Genomic DNA, 15,253 nt, shown 5'->3' on the forward strand with positions numbered 1-15,253 from the left:
TTTTCACCTCTTTATTAACAGATCCATAGATTCTGGCTATGGGAGAAAAAGCGCCATATATTGGTCATTGGTTTAAAGCATATACTTTATCCTGTAGGACACTCATTCCACCTCACAGGACGTTTTCTCATCTAGAACCCTAACTAAATCTTTAGGAGGTCATCCCATCTTTTTCTCAGGCTAGCTGCTACTACCATGTTTCCCCGAAAATAAGTCCTAGCCGGACAATCAGCTCTAATGCGTCTTTTGGAGAAAAAATTAATATAAGACCCAGTCTTATTTTAATATAAGACTGGATATAATATAATATAATATAATATAATATAATATAATATAATATAATATAATATAATATAATATAATATAATATAATATAATATAATACCGGGTCTTACAAAACAAATCAACATCCAGAATAAGTGCTTAGTCCAGTGAAGACACTTGCAGCCCCTCTATTATGGAAGGGGTCCAAGGTAGCTGGTGGCTGGATTGTCACTCTTCCCCACCAACAGGAGCCAGTGTTGGCTTTTGCAATTGTCAATGTGAGCACTTAGTAGTGGTGGTAGCCAGATCACAGTTGGTGATGGGAAGTCCATGTTATTGGGCCCACACACAGCCTCAGTTCCTGCTGTCATGTCTTGTGTGCACAAACCAAGTGAGCAAGTACCTCACCTGGGTGTTTGGAGAAAGAAACTGACAGACATTCATTGAATTGGTTTTCTTTTCTACGTGATTATTGAAAGCTTTGTCTGTAGCAGATGGCTTTGTGAGCATTCACATAGCACTTAACATTCACCTAAATATCCTTATGCTCTGTGCCAATTTAAGAGGTCCATCTACAGTCTGCTCTGCAGACAATTTTTGGATCCTTTCTTTCTAAATCCCTGACGACCCAGCCAAACCATTAGTGATTACCCATGATACAGTGCAGGTCTGTCCATATCTTGGGCTATTTCTCAGTCCAGTCAAAGTGGACAGTGAGGTATATTGCTGAAAGCTCTGCTCACAGAAAGGACTCCCTTCCCTAGTCTTTGTTTGTTTGTTTTGTAGTACACTTCTGATTGTGGGTCAAATGCTCTATTCCTAGATTGCCAGTACATTGGAAAAAAAATAATCTGTAAACCAGACACTTCGTCAGTCATTTGTTCACAGGGAGATCTCCATAAAAACCTAGCACTGAATGAAGGAAAGATGGCAATGTAACAGAAGAATGTGTCACGGGAGCCTGAGCCATCAGCACATGTGACTGTATTGTTCCTTTGGGATCTGCTTGAGCCTGATTTTGCACATGCCATTTCTACTTGGTGATGAAGTGTTTCTGCGTATGCCTAATTGTGTGGCCTCATAAATCAGATAACACCCAGTCAACTATGAGCAGTTCAAGTCACAGGGCCAGGAGTTCCTTCTCTATAAGGTTCAATAGCAAGGCGTGAACAGCCTCTCAAAAGAGAACAGTTATTTGGAAGAGAGAGCGCTGCTTTCCTTCAAACCCTGAGTGTGTACCGTGGGCATCCTCTTGGGGTTTGCCATATAACATCCCTATTTACCATAGAAACATCAAGTGCTGTAGGATCTACTGATTTATAAGGCCCAGGCAGTATAGCTTGCACTAGATTAGTCTACAGTCTACAACCTGGACTAGTTGTAGAGTCTTCTTTTACTTGGTCATCACTCAAAACTGGCTGCATTATGGGTTATATACCGAATCGGTCAGAGCAGCATAAGCAAATGTGCCATTTGTTGCCTCCAAAATACAGTGGCCCACCCAATGGTGAAACTTGTTCTTGGTTATAGTTGGTGCAAAGTGCAACAACTTGTCCTTCACTCTGGAGGGAATATCCAGAATGAATATCCAGTATGATCTGGAACATTGGACCCCTAGAAACCTCATCTCGGTGGCTGATGCCTAGATTTCATGGTCTGTAAATTCTACCCTCTAACAAGCATGTGCCTTAGGCATCTAATGTACATACCTATTGTTTATCAGATTTAAACATCATGATGTCCTCTATGCAGCACACAAGTTTGATGTCTTGTGGGATCAAGGTCCCTGCAGACTGGATTATGACGAGTGACTTGACATAGCCCTAAAACAAGATAGTGAAGGTGTTTTCTGGTAGTCTTTTAAATTTTAAATTGATGTAGAGAAAAAAGCATTAGTCATATTAACAGCTGCTGAAACATAAGGCCATCATATATAAGGTTGGACTTGGGTCTGGATGATAACGTGAAAATAATTAGAATAAAGTTCTTTACAATTAATAGAATGTGGGAATATGTGGCATATAATGTGGTGATTTGGGGCAGGCATGGAAGAAACTTTTGAAAATATATCAAGATATGATTATTGGGTGTTCATTTATAAAAGTACAACAGTATATAACTTTTGTGCCATTCTTTGCTGATGATAAAACACTGTCACATATTTAAAAGATTATATAGAAAATATATGAATTAATAATGGAAAACACTTAGGCTCTGTAAATGGTACAAGGTCATTGACGTTTCCTTTAGTGCTCATAATAGACTTGTAAAATAGTTGGGCTAAACTTTATTCCCATTTTATAGATGAGAAAAGTGAGGCTTTTTGTATTTAGGTAAATTGTCTGAGTTTTCACAGCTGATCAGCAATAGAGTTTCAAATCAAAACCAGCTATATTGATTAATATATTGCTATTGGTGATATTGTTAGGAGATGTGCATATGTTTGCATAGTTGAAATATTAATTTATATATTCTTATTTTATTTTTCTCTTTTCTTTTCCCCCTCCTCACACCATACCCCAAGGAAGATAGAAGCAGCAAGAAGGAGAGACGCTTTAAGACTGAGAAAGAATGGTGGTCTTCGTTTTGCTCTTCACAAAGCAGATGCCCATGCCCAGCTCCCTTGAAGCACACTGGGGAAGAACTTGGAGAGGAATGACCGTGTGTTATACCTAGAGAGGCTGGACTTTAGGCTCTGGGGCTTTCAGTCCTGGCAAAGACTTCTGTGCCAACCTTGGCAGAAATCAGCAGAGCTGTCTGATCTTAAGGGAGCATGACAGCTTGGACACTGAGCACGTGGGTGATGATTGGTATGGAATGACGACAAGAAGGCTTGGTCTAAATGATGTAAGTCGATCTAGGTAAGTTCCCAGAGGCTTTTGCACAACCCTGGGAGGCCCAGTAAGATGAGGACTTACACTCAAATGTATTTTGATTTTGGAACAAAAGGAAGCATTGCGATATTTCTCATAAACCCTTGTTTGTAGAGATAACGTCCTACCTCCTACTTGCATATTTGTTGGAGGGCACAGAAGGGAAAAGCAGTGCAGCAGTGATGATGGGACTGTGATTCTGGTGATCAGAGAGCTTGAGAATTTGCTTCATATCACCAAAGGTGGGAAAGAAGGGCCACATAGCCACCTGAGTGTCACTGTCAAGCCAACGTGTTTTCTGTTTATTATTGGCATGTGCCAGTGGCGGATTCACTTAGCTGTTTGGAAGGGAGTGCTAATGAGGCCAAGGTCAGGGTTCTCATTCCCATAGAGTCAAATCCACTTAGTGAGCGGGAACTTCAGTTTCAGTCACCACAGACTGTTAAATCCCTAACCCGCACATATTGCCTTACAAATACGTGTGCTGGGTTGTGGAAGCCAGTTGAGAGGGTGTGAATCAGTCAGGCCGAAACCTCGCCACCTCCGAGGGCAAAAACTCAAAACATGTCCTGTTGTCATCCCTGTAATCTGTGTGCGTGTTCATGAAGGAGACAGCACACTGGTGCCAAATGAACTAAATCACAAAAAATAAACATATCGAACGAAATTCTGCTAATTTCTGAGTAGAGGCTGATATGACAAAAGGCTCTATCATTAGTTGGTTCAGTGCCATATCTTAGAGGCACTAAACATTATACATGTAATGTACACATAGTGTAGTATAATTTACAAAAGTAATATAGTTTTTAGGAAGCATGTTTAAAAGTCTACAAAGTGAAGTTGAGGATTCTAAGATTACATTTTAAATGAAAATTCTGGAAAGGAAATGATAATTAGAACCTGGCCTAGTTGTAGAGTCTTCTTTTACTTGGTCACCACTCAAAATGGGCTGCATTATGGGTTAGATACTGAATCGGTCAGAGCAGCATAAGCAAATGTGCCATTTGTTGCCTCCAAAATACAGCGGCCCACCCAATGGTGAAAATTGTTCTTGGTTTTCACATGTATTGTTCCTACATTTTTTTTATTGTGGTATAATTTATATACAATGCACTGGTCTTAAGGATTCAGTCCAATGAATTCTGACAACTGTATGCACCCATGATTGCTGCACAAAACAAGATTACAGACCATTTCTATCATCCCAGAAATTCCCCTCTGCTCTTTCCCAGTCAATTTCCTGCTCCACCTTCCCAAGCCACCACTGTTCTGCCACCACAGATTAGTTTTGCCTTTTCTTGAGCTTCATATAGATGTAATCAATCAGTATGTACTCTTTTGTGTCTGGCATTTCTCACTCAACATAACAATTTTTGAGGGTCATGCATGTTGTTGCATCATACCAGAAATGTATTCCTTTTTATTTTGGTTTGTGGATACTACAATTTGTCCACCACCGTGTTGATGGATATTTTGGGTCGTTTCTTATTTTAACTACTATAACTAAGGCTGCCATAAACATTTTCCTAAAATTACTAAAATTCATATTTAAATTTTCATTTTTTTCACACTCATGCTCCAAGAGCAAAAAAAGTTCTTTACAGTAATTGATGTAAACAGTTTCCTAGTTCTTCATTTCTCTTTGATTTTCTTTAATTGTAGATTCAGGAGTTGAAAATATGTTGAATTTTCCCCGGTGACTGGTAAGTTATAGGTATAGTACTGAGAAGGACAAAACAAAAAAGCTGGTTTCCCACACCCCGTAATGCATCAACTTCAACTTTCTGAGTTGTGCCCAGTCAAAAGCAAACGTGTATGTTTTTGCTTCCTGCTTTCAACAGTCTCTACTATTTGCCAATATGAATTCATTCGGTAATTCACTATTTGTTTATTCAACAAAAATCCACCAGACTCCTGTCATGTTTGTTGGGCTTATGCTGGACTCTGCGTACATGATGGTGAGGGTTACCTTTTGATCGGAACCCAAAAGATGCCTGCTGTGCTTAGCACAATGCCTCGCACATAGAGGAAACTCCACGTGTGGTTTTGAATGAATGAAGGAATTCCCAGTTTAGTCTGTAGATTGGCCTGAATACAAATAAGCTGATATGGTAGAAGTATGGAGAGAATACTGTGGAAACATCAAGACTATAAATACATGTTCCTGTTTTTGCCTGGATCCTACTTGATCGTGTTGCTGTAATGACACTTTCTCTGTTGGACTGCAATTTGTCTAATTATGGCTTTCCCCCCATTTGAGGGGTGGAACAGAGTCTCTTTCCTTTTAGTCTTGGTATCTCTAGCACTCAGTCCCTGGCCTGGCTCTCAGAAGGACGTGTCTAAATCTTTCTAGGTTTGCCCCACACCCTCAAAAAAAAGATTATGCAGGAAAACGACATTTGAGATGAGACTTGGAGAAGAGATAGGGGTAGTGGTGGGTACCGCGGGAGAGTATTCCAAACAAGAAACAGTTTGATCTGTGGAGGTCCTTTGAGTACTAATTGTTTTCTGTCTTGAAAAATGTTCCCATTTAGTATTCCTGAATCACCATCATGATTTTGAGTCCCTTTTAGCAATTCAGTTTTTAATTAACTTTTTAAAAGCCCTTGCTACGTACACATCTATATAGCAAAATGGTCCTGAGCCAAGATTTTTTTTTACTTACAAAAGATTATGTTCTTGTCATTTTTAAAAAACAATTATTCCAATGAATGCCTTAAATACAAAAGAAGAATATGACGAAAACAAAATAGTTGGCTAACATTTCAACATAAGCTTTTATCCTGAATCGAATGAATGAAGATAATTGTTATTATTATGATTTTTTTTTTAGCCATTCCAGGTAGAAGAATGATCTGTTTTTCAAATAATTTAAAAAATTAAATGGTTTCTCCTTCACAATTGATAATCAGATCTAACCAATTTAATTTATTGTTGAAGAATATGCATTCCATTTGTTTAAAGAGAATATTATCAACAGAGAAATTAGAATCTCTTTATTTCACATTTATCATACAAGTGGAAACTTACATAAGAATTCAGGAAGAATATTTTAGCATTACTCTTTTTTTTCCCCTCTACGCTTACAGGCATATTGAGTAAATTGCATCTGAAACTTCTCGGATTGAGTGTTGGAGGTCATCTTTTGGCAAGCATGGCACACAATGAATCTAGGCATTATAAATTCTAAGATGTAAATTACAGGAGCTTTGAAGATAGGGATGATTCTCCTAGGCAATGTATTGCACAAAGGGGCAGAGTGGAAATTTCATCATTTATGTTTCATTTTGGAGACGATCATCTCCTCAATTATTTCCTTTCCTACTTTGCATTAGCAGATTTTGACATAAACGAAATCTCATATTCTTTGTAGGTATAATGTGGAAGTCTAATATATCACAATTCAGAATAAAACTTTCCATGCCTTTAATAAGATCTTAAAGCAATTGCGAAGCATTAATTAAGCTTTACAAAGCAACTCTAAGATGATTTGATCAATTCAAAAGCATAATTGTAAAGTCTGTACCCAACTTTCAATTACTGTATGTCCCAGTGGAAAAAAGCATAGATAATACAAACCACAGATAATACCCAAACCATTTCTACTCAGTGAACAATGGCACAGATACTTTTAAAAATCCAGCTAATCCAAAAATTTATATTTGTCCTTAGAAAACATGATATGATTTTTTTTTTCATGAAACCATATTAAAATGTACTATCATAATTAGGCTTTACTTAAATGAAAACTACAATGAATTCAATCTTCTTGTATATATGGTAAATACTGAAAGGAAGAAATATCTCTGTGTCAGACTCTGGGTCAGAAGTGGTCCAATAATATATGTTATTGCCTGAGTACAATCTGCAAAGTGAAATCACCTACATATGGATGCATTTCATTGAACTTTAGAGATGAGGGAGTTCTTTCTCCTCCCAGATAACCAAATCAGAATCAGCCCAGCTCATTTGATAGATAACAATGAGGTCCACTGGTGTGACAAATGATTTGTCAGGGCTGGTTTACAAACATTATTATTTACAATAGGAGAGAGAGAGAGAGAGAGAGAGAGAGAGAGAGAGAGAGAGAGAGAGAGAGAGAGAAATTTCCTACAATTAAAAAGTGTTTGAGTAAATTATGGCCCATCAACTTTATGTCATTCACCTTTATGTCATCATTAAGGTGGCAACAGCCTCAACTGAGACATCCCTTCTTCTAGCCTAGGCCCTTCTCTGTTTTCCATATCTGGGTTGGATGCCTGTCCTAGATTCTGCCTTTGAGGTTGAATATATCCTATTGTATGTATATGCTGCTCTTTGAAGGCTGGAACCATGGCAATCTTGTTTATCATTTGATTTCCAGATCCTAGCCAAATATCTGGCCTGTCATCATTCCTTAAATATTATTTAAACTTGAACAAAATGTTATTAATATGAAAAAGGAAAATCAAGAAAAAAATGTATTCACAACTACAAACACAGTCACATAGTCTTGGGCTCTTTCCCTTCTTGTACCCAACCTCTTCCATGTTTAGCCCTAACCCTCTCCCACCTGGTTTTTCCACTTGTTATCAAAGAACCAGATGGATGACTTAGAGTAGCAAGATGCTAGCCTTTCACAGATAATGTACAAACTGTACATGGCATTTAGAAACTGGTTTTGACAGAGAAGCAACTTTTTTTTTTTCATTTCTTTTTTTTTTTTTAATTTTTATTTATTTATTTTTTAAATTAGTTTCAGGTGCACAAGACAAAGCAAAACTTAGACGTTTATCATTTATATCCCTCACACTGTGTGAACCCCCCTCCCCCCATCCACTATCTCTCTGTACGTTCCCAAAACCTCTCACCTTCCCCTTATCCCCACCCCCCCGCCCCTCTAGCAACCCTCTGTTTTTCCTCCATGTTTCCAAAACTGTTTCTGATTAGTTGAGAAGCAACTTTTTGATACATCCTAGAAAATGAACCCCTACACTTTTCAGCTTTTAAAAAAGAATCCATGAATGTGCTCTCACCCCCCAGCTGAGCCTCTCCCCAGACCTAAGCAAATCACACCTCCTCACTGTTAGGAGACAAGGTTAGTGGTCACGCTAGCGCTCAGGTTTCCTGACCCTTAGGGCCCGATTGTCTTAGTCAACTTGGGCTACCATGACAAACTACCATAGACTGGATGGCTTAAACAACAGGCATTTATTCTCACAATTTTAGAGGCTGGGAAGCACAAAATCAAGGTGCTGGCAGATTCGTTGTCTGGTGAGAGCCACTTCCTAGCTTGCTGATATCCACCTTCTCACTGTGTCATCACGTGATTGGGGGTGGGAGGAAGAAAGAGAGAGAGAGAGAGAGAGAGAGAGAGAGAGAGAGAGAAGCAGCTCTGGTCTCTTCTTCTAAAGGCATTAACCCGTCATGGGGACTTCCCACTCATGGTCTCATTTAAACCCAGTCACCTCCTAAGGCCTCATCTCTAAACACCAACACAATGGGAGTGGGGGTTTCAACATATGGATTTTGGAGGGACACAGACATTCTGCCATAGCACCCAAGCATCTTAAAGAGAACACAGAACAAGGGTCTACTGAGCAACAGTCCTGTGTTGCCACAGAACTCTGCTCCTTTCCTTGGATAGATCGGTTCCATTTCCGCAAACTTAGGACTAGCTTTGCTTTAAAAACTTAGTTTTGGAAAAGAATGAACACTTTTTCTCGTATTAGGGCTAGTGGCTAAGAGTGTAGGTCTCCAAATCTCATACTTGAGTTCAAGTGAAGTCGTTGTCCAATGGAACTGGATGTAACAATAATGGGGCCCACACTTGGAAGGGAGGTGGCTCTCCACATGTTCCAGGATGAGGTCTAGTTCTAGAGCAAGAATACCTCAGAAGTGTGAGGAACCCAAGAATGGAGGCAGTGAGAATGGGCGATAGCCAGAAATCCAGGAAAGTGGGCAGTTGGCATCGGGAGTATTTAGATGCCAGGCCTCTACCATCGGATTGAAACTTCAGAGCTCTTAGATAATCTCGACTTTTTCTTTCCCAACACTTACCACAAGTTATAATTATATATTGTGGTATATATTGCAAAAAATATACGTGTGATCTTTTTTTTTTTTTTTGACTCTATCTCCATGTGGCAAACACCATGCAGTTTGTCTTGTTTTGTTATTGCTACGCTATCCTTGGGCTTAGCACACTGTTTGGCACATAATAAGCATACAAATAAATTTCTTGACTGGATAAATGATTGAGTAAATGAATTAATTTGAGTTCATTGCATGCATTCCCAGAGGCACTGAGTTAGCAGGTTGTCACCCAGAGCTTTCTTGATAGAGAAGGCAAAAAACACAATTATTAGGTTGGTGCAAAAGTAATTGTGGTTTTTTGCAATTATTATTATTATTTTTTGTTGGGGAATATTGGGGAACAGTGTGTATTTCCAGGATGTCAAGTTGTTGTTTTTTCAATCTAGTTGTGGGGGGTGCAGCTCAGCTCCAAGTCAAATCGTTGCTTTTCACCCTAGTTGGTGGAGGGTGCAGCTCACTGGCCCATGTGGGAATCGAACCAGCAACCATGTTGCTAAGAGCTTGCACTCTAACAAACAGAGCCAACCCCCTGCCCCTTTGCAATTATTTTTAACCTTTTAAACCACAATTACTTTTGCACCAACCTATCAAATGAAGATGGGTAGGGGACAGAAAAGCAATGCTGAGACTCAGAATCCAGGATCAAAGTTATTTGCCTCTCCTGCCAAAGGTGGATTAGAGGTTAGAATATTGGGTGCTGGAGCTTTGGGTTAGGGTTCCATAGGTGCTCTGAGCAACGTGGAAAGGTCTGGAAACAATGCAGGGCTTACACAGTGAGCTTTGAACATATTTGGTTTAATTCATCCCTTTAGGCTCAGAAGGCAATTACTGATCACAGAGTTAAGAGTGTACACAAGATTCTTTTTTCTCCCCTTTCCTGCCTAAATTCTTTGGTCCAGCCTAGATCATGATTTCTGAAGTCGAGGAAACACAAGCAATTATCTGAAAACATATCACCACCATCCCCATCCCTGCTTCTCCCACCAACTTTAGTTGTCTTCTGGTCTGCTACACACACACACACACACACACACACACACACACAGTGGGTAGGTTTGTTCACAGACCCTGAAGCACATTGAGAAAGCAATACTCAGGGTCCTTCCCTCTTCCTTGAGTAGGCCTTCATAAAAATGCGGCTTCTCTTCTGACTATGGAAAGTTGTGGAGGGAGGCCTAATAGGATTCTTCTGCAGTTCCCCCCGTACAGGGCTGAATCATTCAGTGACGGAGGGATCTCACCTCCACCCAGATCTGGACGCTTACCTTCGCTGACCCTCAGCTATGGCGCTCACCACCTGTCATTCACAGGAGGGCCAGTGCTGTCTTCCAATCAAGTTCTTTCTCCAGTGAACCACACTACGTAAGACTCCCCCTTGTGTGATAAAACTGCCGGGGCTAATAATAGAAACCACAAATCCGGCCTGCCAATCCTGCATTCTAACCTCTAATCCACTTGTAGCAAGGGCAAATGTTTTCAGGAAAATAAAATGACTGCACAGAGTGCAGTGACACAACTGCTCCTATTGTCAGATCTCCATTCGAAAGCCTAGAAATGAGGGCCTGGATTCCACCCTTCAAAACTTTGTCATGTGCTTAATTTCAATTTCCTCTCATTTCTAATTCATCCTGAGTTACAAAAGCAATTAAAAAAAATGAAAAGAGAACACAGGTAGGAGTGGGAAAGAGACATACATTTCATCACTGTTACAACTTATGTAATGATGGGAATTTGTTTTTTGTGTTTCAGTACACTGCAAAGAGACTAATAGAAGTTCAATATTAGATTAATAGGACTCTTATATTTGTCAAATGGAAAGGTGGCTAAGTGGGTGAATTCCTTAGTCCGTGAGTGACTGGATTTGAGGACCCTAGGCAGACTGCTCAGTGGAAAGAACCCTCAGAAAAACCTAAGTGTGAGCCCCAGTTCGCCAATCGTATCTGGTTCAAAGGGACAAACTATTTTCATCTCCTGAGCCTTGAAGCTCTTATCTCTAAAACAACATTGAAAGTAGCAGCCCTGTTTGCTGCACAGAGCTGCTTTGAGGCCCAGTGTGAAAGAATATATAGGAAATGCTGAATAAACTGTAAATCTATAACTTTGAGGAATTATCACTGGACACAAATCCATTTATTGTTCCTGATTGACCGTACACATAATTCAAATTCCTCCGAAAACAGCTCAGCCTTCATTTCCAGCTGTGTGGTACGAAGCTTCTAAACATTCTACTGAAACCTTGCCTCTTCACCTTTCATCTTGAGGGTCTACACAGAGCTCTAGCGCTCAGTTAACTGTTCTGTCCCCAGCTAGCTGAAGGCCAGGAGTTCCTGATTCAATCTGTGTTTTAACCAGCTCGGCTCTTTTGTCTCTTGGCTACTAAAATGCTTTCACAAAGATGGAAACCAGAGTGAAATAAAAAAGGGACTTTGGTGAGAGATGAGTTCTGGGAGGAATCTGATTTAAGAAATGAGGTATGTAAACAGGACTCAGGAAGCTGTGGCTACAGACTTCTCTTATGAGGCATCAACTTTCTCAGTTTTGAAACTCCATGCTTGCTTTGCTGGTATGGTCGGTGTCAGTGAATTGAAGTACATTGAGATTTCTGAGCTGGTAGTGTGATACATGTAAAATAGTGTTTTCATACAGTATCGTTTTGGAATTTTCACGGCACTAACAAAACTAATGAGAAACAACTGTATGCTGGTGGGGAGGATGAGTGAGTGTATTTTCAGCCTGAGATTTTGGGCGTTCAGTCTTTCTAATTGAATGCATGACAATAGATTTATTATTGAAGAAATAAAGAAAGAGGGCAGATAAAATCAGCAATCGATCATTGGCAGACGACATTCAGTCATCCACTCTTTTCCCCCCAAGAAGCCAATTTATTAATTTCTTGTATATTTTCCAATAGTTTTATACACATATAAGCAAATATTAATACATATTCATATTTCCCCCTTTATTTCACAAAGGTAAGTTATCTATTCTTTTATGTCAGAAATCTTATAGCTGTGTTTAAATAACAACAATAATAAACCATAGCTGTAAGAAAGTAGATGTTTTAGTCCTAGACTTTTGCTAGTAAGTAACATCTAACTGTGCCATCCTAGTAGTTATAGATACATGTCTGGCTATAAGTAGTCATAAGTCAGTTTTTCCTTGGTCCCCAAATAATACACATGTGCCTTCACTGTGGTCTGCAATGAAAATAAAATCAGAAGAGAAAGAAGAAGATATGAAGTGGAACATTGTGGTTGGGAAATTCCCATGCCTTTACCCTTAAAAAAAAAGAAAGAAAGAAAAAGAAACTCTCTTGCAAGTAAGGCCAAAGAGAATATTAAATGCACACACTATGAGTCAAAGAAAATAATATTAACATTTTTTTTCATCAAACTGGATCGTTGGTTTTGGCTGCGTATGTGAAACTTAAGGGTGGCAGCCTGTGCTCTCTGCCAGTGTGTTTGTATCAATCCACAAGTGTCTGAGTACCTAAGGCTTAAGTGCTCAGTTTCTATGGTGTTTTGTTTCTGTTTTTATTTTTTCCTTTGTTTTTGGCCCCAGACTATCCAAAGGATGGATTTGTTAACAAAAAATAAGACTAGCCAATAGATGAAGAAAATAAAAAAAATTCCTCTTTGATTCAAGACAAGATTGCAATATTTTTTTAGTCTTTTCTTTTTCCAAGCAGATTTAATTTAGTAAGAAGTATGAACCAAGAAAAATTACAACATCATGCTCTGGCCAGCTTGCCACAGATAATGGCTTGTGTGACCAGTGGAAGTCATGGGGGAAGGGAAATTCAGAGAGCAACGAGGAACTTCTCTGTCATCTCAGGGTTTCACAATACGCACAGGAAGCATTTGTAGCTGGCCCTCTGTTAGCCCGAAAGATTAGCCAATCTTTTGTTTCACCATAAAATGAATTTTTAGCATACGGTCCTGAACTGCAAGCAAAGACTCAGTGGGGCAGGCTCACAGTCTTTCTGAATTACAGTTGAAAGATGCTTTACATTGCTCCTGTTGACGGGCTATTGGGAAACTGGGATGGTTCTGGGGATGTGCTGCGTTCTGCTTGGGCGAGCTTTCCATAGCCCCCCATGGGCAAGCTGACCCCTAGGTCCAGTGTGCCCTGTGAATTCTGCAGCAGTGTTCTTAGAGCAGTATCAATTCCTGAAGCCAAGAGACAGACTAACTGTGCCAAATTCCAACTCAAATTAATGCATCCTGTCTATACAAACTTTCACCTCTGTGTAGAAGAACTGTGACTCCTGTTGTTCACAGAAGAAAGATAAGCAGCTACACTTTACCATGGTGGTTTCTGAATACATTTACTACTAGTCTGCTGCACCATTTGTAGGCTGCCTTTTAGCTGGTTTTCTCTAGACATAGTCACTTATTTCTAAAATGCTTGGAGGAATTTCTGAAATTAATAGTTATTTTAATTTGTAAGAAGAATTCAGTGCAGATTAATTGTGCTAGAAGAGATTGTGCTTTTGAGATTATCTAGTCCGATGGTCCAATGCCTTTTGCTGTATAAAGATAGATGAGAAGCCCAGAGAGGTTAAGTGTCTTGCTCAAGGTCACTCAGCTAGTTAGTCCCGGTAGAGTTGCAATGTGAGCACATAGTTAATTCCTGAACTATTCCCATAGGTCGCACGTTTTCACAGCTCCTCATTAAGCAACAGTCCTAAGAGAGCAGTTTTGTCACACATTCTACACCCAGCACTTTTTACTTCTAAGACTTTGTGGGGATACCACCAAGAATGCTGTTGGCCTGAGATCAGCTTGGAGGGTCAGTTGCTTGCAGGATTTCCTGTGCACTGAGGCAATGTGACAGCTGGGTAGTATCTGTCACATTTGTCTTTCTGAATAACCCCCATAACTAAGCTGGAATTTAGCATAGATTCCAAATCACAAATATGACCAAATTCATGTGCTTTACCCATCTGGTACCACAAGGTTCTCTCTCTCTATATATAAAATAAAAAATTATAAACTAAATAATAGGAACAATTAGGGTAAAGGGAAAACTGCTTTGCTTTTGGTAGGAAAATAATAAAGAGAGGTACACAGAAGTAGATATTATAAAGTCTCTGTTATTATTTGGAAAAAGGTGTCTGTCAGCTTTGGCTCTGAGTTTCCTAGTGGCTTCAGCAAAGTGGGATAGATGATCTATTATATGATTCAGAATATCTATAAGATTAAAAAATTCAATTCAAGAGAACCGTAGTGTTTACTCATACTAAGACCGGAGAGAAATTTCTTTCCTTAATAACATCCTCTCAGTAGATACAGCCATGAATTTCATACAGGTATTTCTCATTATATTTCTCCATGCAAGCCACAGGCACAACAACTAATGCAAATCAGAAAAGGTGTTTCCAGGATATTGAGGGTGGGAGCAAAACAATGGCTCTAAGCACACACCACAGTGTTCTGAAATAAGTGGATTATGTGTCCTTCAGGAAATCTTCAGTGGAGAAAGAATTAAATAGAGAGTGCATTGAAAATATTGGTTCCTGAGGCAAAGGCTGCTAAGTGCTCCTGCATATCCATGTTCTCTGCTTTTCTTCGGGCCATAGCTAGACTGCATTTCTCAGTCAACTTTGCAGTTTGGTGGGACTGAATTAGGGCCAAAAGAATACAAACAGGCCGGTCCCGTCTGTACAATGTTCTCACTCTTTTCCCATCCACCCTCTGAGCTCAGAGGGTTGTAAGGATCTAGGGGAGGCCCGAGCTACAAGACGCAAGGAGCCTGGGCCCTCAGTGATTGTGTCTTCAATGGACTCTGACATGGGCAAGGAATACATTTTTGTTGTATTTTATTGTATTTATTGAGGTTCATGGGTTCCTTGTTTCAGTAGGCAGTGTTATAGTAAATAATATAATCTGCAATAAAATGATATAATCTTCAAAATTTTCAAACTGTAAGTCACACTGATGGGGCAGATGGCCTCAAAGCTACATAATCCAATCACTCCTCTTTCCATTGAAAAAACCACCACCAAAATTACTACTTTTTCAAGGCCATGTCATTGGACT

At 39.5% G+C, this 15,253-nt stretch overlaps 1 long non-coding RNA gene across 6 annotated transcripts in view; it reads left to right on the forward strand.

Annotated features, from left to right (window-relative positions):
• Positions 1 to 15,253, forward strand: part of LOC141570624 (uncharacterized) — a 755,563-nt gene that overhangs the window by 91,565 nt on the left and 648,745 nt on the right. For 4 of the 6 annotated variants that reach the window (XR_012494839.1, XR_012494838.1, XR_012494841.1 and 1 more), the window contains exon 3: positions 2,789 to 3,125. The exons of 1 other annotated variant lie outside the window; for it this stretch is intronic. This is a non-coding gene — a long non-coding RNA (uncharacterized LOC141570624). The remainder of the gene's footprint in view (positions 1 to 2,788; positions 3,126 to 15,253) is intronic. One more of the 6 variants, XR_012494842.1, reaches the window with a different exon arrangement.

Source organism: Rhinolophus sinicus, linkage group LG01, assembly GCF_036562045.2.
Source record: "Rhinolophus sinicus isolate RSC01 linkage group LG01, ASM3656204v1, whole genome shotgun sequence".
Lineage (NCBI taxonomy): Eukaryota > Metazoa > Chordata > Mammalia > Chiroptera > Rhinolophidae > Rhinolophus > Rhinolophus sinicus.